At 43.1% G+C, this 8,980-nt stretch overlaps 1 pseudogene; it reads left to right on the top strand.

Annotated features, from left to right (window-relative positions):
• Positions 1–651: 651 nt before the first annotated feature.
• LOC138590413 (putative nuclease HARBI1) lies at positions 652–6,551 on the top strand (annotated as a pseudogene).
• The last annotated feature ends 2,429 nt before the right edge of the window (positions 6,552–8,980 follow it).

Below are 8,980 nucleotides of genomic sequence, written 5' to 3'. Positions count from 1 at the left end.
ACATCTGTCTGCACTCTTCTTGTTGATTGATATCAAATATTGATCCCCCTGACATTGATATATTATCATCTTATCTAAATATGGTCACTTCTGGCTCCCACAAATAATGATGCCACACTCAGGCTTAACAACAACAGTCCCCAAAGTAAGGGGTGATGTCACGTCCCCTTTGTGAGTTCAATTTATGCTTAAACATCAAACCTTTTTGTGGCTTCCCTCCCCTCAGCATGAGATGGAACAGTTTTGTTAACAGTAGTAACGGAAGTGTTAGTAATGCAGTAATATTGTGGCATTGACTCAACAGGGGAACATCCTTTCTTACATGTTACCCCCCCGGGGGTGTTTCTTTACCGTCACACTGAAGAGTTGAGACATGTTAACTTGGCCAACAACCAGCCTGACACTCAGATGTTTTATCAGATCTGTTGAAGACCTAACCTGGTCGGGAGCAGGTTTTTCTCAATGAACCTCGAGTTTCTCTCTGTCTCCGCCCTCTTTCAGCCACACACGGTATTTGATTTCCTCATTCATTGAGTCAGCAGGCGAGTTTTGGCGTAGCAAAGTTCTGCCGTGTGTTATTTAAAAAAATCAGTCAGTAGGCTTATATTAGAAGTCCAGTAGGCACAGTAGGTGGCGACTTTTTCCACTAACATGGCATGTCCTTTTGACAACGATCCCGTGGATGAAGGTGCAGCATTACTGCGCAGAGAATTAAATATTCGTCAGGAGATTGTGATCAGACCGCGCATAGATGTTCTCGCATTTCCAGACAGTTATCTTTTTGATCTTTGTACCGTTTCACGTCACAGTCCATCATCTACATACACAACCTAATCCGTCCTTACATTTGCAACATTACCAACCGTAGCCATGCTCTCACATCCCAACAGATATTGTGTGTTGCGCTGCGTTTCTTCGCAAATGGGAGTTTTTGTATAATGTTGGAGATGCAGAGCACCTGAGTAAGGCAACTGTATGCAGGGCGGTCAGAAAAGTGTGCCTCGCCCTGAAACGGCTGTTATCCATCTTCGTTGTTTTCCCTGGACATAAACCTGTCAGAGCCATCAAGGAGGAGTTTCACGGGATTGCAGGTGAATGATGTAGAGATCCGTTAAATGAATTTTAAATTATATTCTGTTAATGACATTGTGCTGCAACCTCAGAATGGGATTTGTCATTTTAATTTCTTTTAGGATTTCCCAGTGTGATTGGCTGCATAGATGGCACACACATCCCCATCACGGCTCCCTCACATAATGAAGCAGATTATGTGAATAGGAAGTCCATTCACGGTATAAATGTGCAGGTACATGAAGATTGAATACTGTTTCAAAATGTTAAAGAGTGCATCATAGTTCAACATCTGTCATTCTCTGCACTGTCAAGATCATATGTGATGCTGCATACATCATTTCCAATGTGGAGGCCACGTGGCCTGGGTCTGTTCATGACTCAAGGATTTATCGCGAGTCTAACCTGAGCAACAGACTGCAACGTGGTAAGCAGCCTAAAGATTTGCACAACATAATTCACTTGTCTCCCTCCTTTAATATACTCTAATGCAGGGGTGTCAAACTCATATTAGGTAGTGGGCCGGATTTGTTCTGATGAGACCTCAAAGGGGCCGGACTATTTTTTGCCAACATCATGATGTCTTAACACATAGATATATCGGCTACTACAGTTTTATTATTTTAAATCATTAAATAAGAGCCAACAGATACTTTTAACAATCTGAGCATTTCATGTTGTTGCATAAACAACAAAAAATGTAATAAAGTAACATGCGATCCTTGCAACATATTGACAAAGATTCATTTCAGATGTGAATGTCTTTGTCATTCACTAACGATACATTTGAAAGAATAGGTTAATAATAATAGCACATAATAATACTGTACAACAGGGAAGTGTAACAATAAGTGGCATAGTAAACTTTTTCCTATTTACACTACTCTAAACAACAATACATTTAGTGTTTAAATCTCATTGTGATTCATTAATTATTAATTTTAAATATTGCTGGTTAAGGCTATAAAACAGCCACCTGTTGTCCAGAAAGTCCGACCTGATATCGGGGTTAAACCAGCTGCCCTGGGATCAGGGCCTGTGGAATCCAGTGTGTAGTGACGAGAGAGAGGAAGAGAGAGGGAGAGATTTTGCCAATCAAGTTTGTGGCCGGCAGTATATGTGAAACTGAAACTGAGGAAAAGGAACACTCACATTTTCACTTGCTGGTCGGCACCTGACACTTTTTCACTTCCACCAGCCTGTCGACATCAGGAACTAGTTTCTGAGCGGTGGCGATTCTCATTATGTCCCTGAGATGTCCGTGCGTCAGCCGACTGCGCAGTTTGGACTTCATCCCTCACGTTAATACCTGCCCGCATACATATGTTGTCCCAAACATACAGACAGTCTTTTATAAAGTAATGTCAAACGATCAGATGTGGATTCGTACTTTAACGGTGCGATACACTGCAGTTTGATCAGCTCCATTCGGAGTTCCTCTCTCACGTGCGTAATCCCTCTCCAGCTGAGTGAAGACAGTTAATCGACTTTTAAACTCGGCTATGAGCCCCAACAGTGTGTTCCTGTACGTGTCCATACGTTCGTAATCCACAGGTACAGATTTTAGACAGGAGAAGTGGGCTGGGTTGTGCTGGGACAGCTGCGTTTGCCACAGAGCACATTTCATTTGGAAAGCACCAGCGCTGTCGGAGTACTCTGTGAAGAGTTTGTTGCGGCTCTGCATGTTAACATTCATCACATTCAAATGTTCTGTAATGTCCACTGAAAAAGCAAGACCCGTTACCCTGTCTGGCTTATCTTACTCTGCCACTTGCTTTCCTCTCTGTGCCATGAATTGAGCGATCTCTGTGCGTAATTGAAAGAAGCGTCTGAGCACCGCTCCTCGGCTCAACCAGCGGACCTCAGTGTGAGGGCAGCTCATGCCTAATATCGTGATCAGATAAACGATCATCAAATTCTCTCTATATACATCTATAAAAATCTCTCTATAAAAACATAAATAGGCATATATATATCTATATATATATAGATATATATATCTATATATATATAGATATATATATATATATTTATTTATTTATTTATTTATTTCCCCAAAATGTCTCGCGGGCCTGATGAGACCTCCTGGCGGGCCGCATCTGGCCCGCGGGCCGTATCTTTGACACCCCTGCTCTAATGTATCCACTATACATTACAGGAGAGTTTGATGGCCTTCTGCTGGGTGACAGGGGTTACCCATGACAACCTGGCTGCTGACCCCTTACCCTGACCCTGAACCAGGCCCCCAACAGAACTTCAACCGGGCTCACTGCAGGACAAGAGCCCGGGTGGAGATGACCATAGGCCTGCTGAAAGCCCGTTTCCAGTGCCTACGTCACCTTAGGGCAGTGATTCTCAAACTGTGGGGCGCGCCCCCCCTGGGGGGCGCAGTGGAATGACAGGGGGGGCGCGCCAACGTTTGGAAAATGTAGCAGCTGGAACTATGTTTTGACGTCGGACAACCCGGACTCATTTTCGGGTGGCACAGTACACAAACACTACTCGCATATGTCAATGATTTCTGTGAGAAGCACATCACATTTAGACTTCCACACTCTAATTGTGCTCTTTTCTTCACCTCATTAAGTTTTAATTCACGATCTACTTTAATCTGATCACTTGGCTTTGCTTCACTCCCCAAACACACCTGTACCTCTGCTCTCTGCACAGCTGCTTGCCCCGCCCTCCTCTTTCTGTCTGTCTCTCTGTCTGCTGTGCACGAGGGACGTTATTAATGACGTAGCGATCAAAACGAGCGATCGATTGTTACCAAATGACATCTGCACCTTTTTATAAGCTTTATAAACAGCGACAATCAATGCATTTACACTCGGGACGTACGGAGATACACGATTGTTTAGATTAGATTGCGTAACAGAACTGCATATGATTGTGTGCTGACAGAGAGCGTGCGACGTCGGACCCTCTTTTACCCGTTAGAACACTGTGAGGAGTAAACTGGTCCCGCTGTTGTTTATTTGGTTGGCACGACTTCACGTGTGATTGATGTCCTGTGACTCCTGTCACTGTTTCAGGGCCGCCACAGCAAAATGTATGTAGCGGAAACACTGTTTTTTTTAAAGCACTGATTGAACTTTATTGTTATTCTTCTGAAAAAGTTATTGCACATTTTATTATATTTCTATTCGGAAAAGTCTGATGAAGCAATTGAAATACACAGCAAATTACTCAGAGAAAAGTGAAAAGAACGGTCACGATCTTGACTTTCTTTCAATAAAAGTTTAACTTCACCCATTTGTGACATTTTTTGGGGGGGGGGGTTCGGGGGTCGTGGGGGGGCCTGGACATTTTTTTTTCTCCAAGGGGGGGCTTGACAGAGAAAGTTTGAGAACCACTGCCTTAGGGTGACCCCTGAGAGGGCCTGTGATATTATTGTGGCATGTGTTGTTCTTCATAATATTGCCACTATTAGAGCAACACCCTGCCCTACAAATTGAAGACCTTGATGATGACCCCATCCACCTGCCAGCTATGCAGGACGGCAGAGCAGTCAGAGACACCGTATGCCATAACCACTTAGAGACTAATCATCACCATCATCACCACCACCACCACCACCACAGCAGTCAAATAAAGACATAATACAAATTTCATTTGGTCTTCTTTATTTCCTACAAATACAAGAGCTAGTTTAGTTAATGTTCCACTAGTTAACATAATTAACATAATTCAGCTGTGACCATGCACCTACCTCTAACTTGTGCTCCAGTATTTCAATTTCTAGATCTGCCCTCCTAATCTGGCGGTCCGAGTATTGCATTTCTTTGTCGTTTTTTTGAAATTTTTTCAGCAGGTGAATTTTGTAAATGTCTTTTACTGGTAACTGGGAAAACATAAGGACATTAAATTATACAATTGCACATGAATTCCACAGAATGAACCTCTGGTGTTTACTGAACATCCATCTCACTGCTTCAATCTGTGCAGTGGAAGTTGAGGGACCCTCCTGCTGCTGCCCAGCCATGCCCTGTTAAAAAGGATGAGAATGTGTTAATACTTCAGTGTAGGCTAAATGTCACACTCTATATTCCACCAGAATGTTAAGAAATGTGAATGAGAAGAGAACTATCAGTAACATATCAAGATGTTACCTCTATAGGCCTTTCTGGATCCCCCTCTGTAAAGGCAGCAGACACAGTTTCCTCATACTCTTCTTCCTGGATGAGTGATATGTTTCAGTATACTTAAACTACCATTTGGCAAAATATTTGGAGTATTGCCTACTTACAGTTACAAGGTATGTTGTGGCGTGAGGGGGCTCCACCAGGCAGATAGCACCATCAGAATCTGTTTGGACAAAAGGAAAAAAAAGACATGAAAGGGAAATACATATTTGTATGAATAGACTTAAAAAAGGTATATAGGCCTAGGCATATTACATTTTATAAAGGCACTTGTGTCTTGAGGGGTGGGCTCAGAGGATGAGCTCCCTCCAGGGATCCCCTCAGCCACTGGCCTTCCTAAATTCTGGCTTAGGGCCAGCTTCTCTGCCTCCGTTAGAGGTGGCGGTGCTGGGCCACCACCCGTTTTACGGGCATCTGCCTTCTTTCTGTTGGCTGAGTAGAAGTCTGTGTTAGTTTAAATAGGCTTAATTATTTAACAGAACATGATATAGATGAGAAGACATTTATGTTTGTGAAAACAGCATTATGTTGGGGATAAAACAACTGCACAGTCAAACAGCCACTTAATATTTACTTTACAATGTAAAACATGATCAGAATGAGGTACCCCCATGAGGTTATGCCGAGGTCTTATCTGTTTGAACAATGTTTTTATATTTCATCTTAAGCTGCTGCCAAGTGCGCTTCTCCCCCGCGGGATTGCACCTAAATGAAATAAATTAATAGGCTACCATTGAAGCAGTTTTCCCCTGTAATATTATTGTGATTGCAAAGGACTACATTTAAACTTACACATTGACCCGAGCAGCAATGTTCTCTCACGCCGTCTCCCTCTCTTTTGCAGCTGCAGCGGTGTTGCACTTCTTTCTAAAAACATGTTCAAACTCGCCGTATGAGCGCATTAACATGTCCTGTTCAAGTGGGGTGAAAAACGCAGCCCTCCCCTTCCCCGTTGCCATGGTGACTCGTTGAATTGGGGCTCCACTGATGCTGTCTTTTTATAGTTGTGGTGCACGCGCTTAACTCCAGGTGAAACTACTCCGAGTTGATCAAACTAACTCAAATCAGCTGTTCTGGAACCGAAAACTCAAAGTCTTCTATCTCAGAGTAGATCAACTCAGAGTTAATTGTTAGACTCAGAGTTTGTTGAACCTGCTTTGTGAAACGGACCCCTGGTGTGTTCGTTGCAGGTAAGTTACCACAAAGAAAGAAGCAAAGAATTAAAGCAACTACATTTATTATCATTGACCTTTAACCTTCTCTATTCCTCCTGCAGGATGCGCCGCTCTCCTCGTGGCAGCTTTCCCAATCGCCGAGATCGCTTTAGGTAAGTGAGCCTCTGACACGTCTTATCTGTAATTGACTCTTTTTATGATCTTGACTTTTATAGGCACATTAAACTACATCTAAAGTGGTAAAAGTTAGTGTTTTAAAATGTTTAAAAACTGTTATCTCGCTCAACATTTTTAGTAAAAATGACCACAAATATCCAACATGTTGTAAGCTGAGAGTGTTCAGCCACGTTCTTATCATTCAGGACATTCACATTTTTCTTTTATGAATCATTATTGAGCCCCTGGTTAACGTGAAATGTCATGCTGTGTGTGGTTTTTATCTCAGTGAAGCACACATTTTTATTCAAACATCTTTTGTGGTTGTTGAGTGTTAATAATTATGGTGTTATTAAATTGCTGTAAATTGATTGCAGTGATTCAGTCAATGAAATCTAATAGAAATGGAAGCATGAGAACTAGTTTGTGGTTCTGTTCGTCTTATTTCTTTGTCTGCAGCGCCCCCTAGTGACGTCCGAGTCAAAATCAGTTATATCAGAATTTAGTTGAGTTCATCCACAAGATGGCGCTGTTACACACTCCCTATAGTCTCAGCATTCAAGATAAAAACAAGTGAAGGTCAGAAAAGAAATGTCCCAACCCGCTGATAAACCAAATATTTCTACTTTTACTTTTATCTAAAATGTTTCTGCCACTAAAATCACCAAATAAAAAGTTGTAGAAGGTTTCACCATCCAGGAAAATCTATTAAATAAAAGTGTTTCCTGTTCTGCTCTATTGCATCTGTTTTTTATTATGTGTATGTTGTGTTTTAAGCATGTTTAATAGTTTTAAATGTGCCACTAAATGTGTTACCTTTTGTTTTAAATGGCATAATTGCACAATTGCTCCTTTTCTATTCTATTCTATTGTACAGGCTGATACCCATTACTGATGTCAGTAGACGTTTATTGTACAGTCGACTTTGTAGCAAGTAACAAAGCAAGTCTTTGAACTGTAATTCAGTAAAATGTACACATTTATTTATCAAGAAAACAGAAAATCAGTCCTCCGCACGACCGCAACAACAAAAGGCCGCAGTGATTCGTCTGAAGAATCTGCGAATCCTTTTCATCACTTTTCTAGTGCGGCCAGAGGAGGCTGAGGCCGGAGCAGGGGAGTCTGTTATTATGGCTTCAACAGCAGACAAGTCAGCTGGATCTTCTTCATAAGAGACAGAAGGCACTTCTCCATCAGAACACGGGACATCTTCTGTAGTCTGTAGTCCTTCATGAGAGCGCCAACTTTCTTCATCGGAGTAAATGGCTGAGACTCCGTCAGATGACCCTGTGCTGGTTGAACCATCGTCAGAGGAGACACAGTCTTTAGCTCCATCAACGGACCCAGCAGCTGAAGCTTCATCACTGGAAACAGAGTGTCGATCACTGCCAGAGGATCCAGCGGCTGACTCCTGGTCAGAGTTTGGGCAGATGCTCATCATGGTTCGGAAGGTGGAAACACTGCGTAGAGTAAGACAATCGATCAGTGAATCAGTCAAACAATGAAGCGGACAGTCCGGCCTCTTGTGTTACCAGTTTGAACAGACAGTCACTTACTAGTCTCTGCTGTCAGCGTGCTCGGTCAGGTGGGACATGGTGATGAACGGGTGCTGCAGAGCTTGATGGGGAGAGATTCTCTGATCCCCGTCAAGATGCAGCAGATGTTTCAAGAGGTCCACAAAGGCCAACCTGTCCTCGAACTCAGCAGCCTCCCCTTCTGGATAGAACTGGACATGAAAACAGATTCAGGTCAGTTGATTTAGCCCCAAACCTCTCAGAGACAGATTATTAACTAGTCAAACACAGCAGAGAGTACCTACATGAACCAGGGCATCCAGAGAGCCGGGCAGCTTGTGGAAGCAGTCACTTTCTTGAACTTTAATGGAGTTAGCAGCTGTGAATTCTTCAGGCGTCTAAAGGAACAAAATATATATGAGAACCAGAAGAACTCAGATGAAGTGATTAAACAAGCTCAAACAAAGAGGAACATGGGTACTCTACCAGCAGCCTCCATGTTGGACCGTCAGCAGCCTGCTCCTCCCTGAAGAAGAAGTGGGTATATCCTCCAGCACGGAGCAGGCGGTCCTCCGGCTGACCCAGAAGTTCAACCATGCTCTTCATCTGCAGACAAAACACACACAATCACGTCAGCTGATATTCTGCAGAAAGTCTCCATTTTGTGTGAGGCAGCTTACATACCATCTGATATTCACAGCTGACTGGGAAAGGGTTGTCAGCCAGGTACAGGTACGCCAGAACGCAGCCGACTCCCCACACATCGATAGCCTCAGTGAAGGGCAGGCCGAGGGTGACTTCTGGAGCCCTGAGGAGAGAAGACAAGAGCCAAAGATGAGAAATCTGTCGGTCATCTTTGAGGACAAGAGGACAACGTGAAGGTTTAGATTAATGACACAAACTCTGCTAACCAATGAGC

The sequence above is a fragment of the Semicossyphus pulcher genome, unplaced genomic scaffold, assembly GCF_022749685.1.
Source record: "Semicossyphus pulcher isolate SPU_LCO1_2020_fin unplaced genomic scaffold, fSemPul1.0.p SCAF_13, whole genome shotgun sequence".
Taxonomy (NCBI): Eukaryota; Metazoa; Chordata; class Actinopteri; order Labriformes; family Labridae; genus Semicossyphus; species Semicossyphus pulcher.
This window is presented reverse-complemented; position numbering and strand designations above follow the sequence as displayed.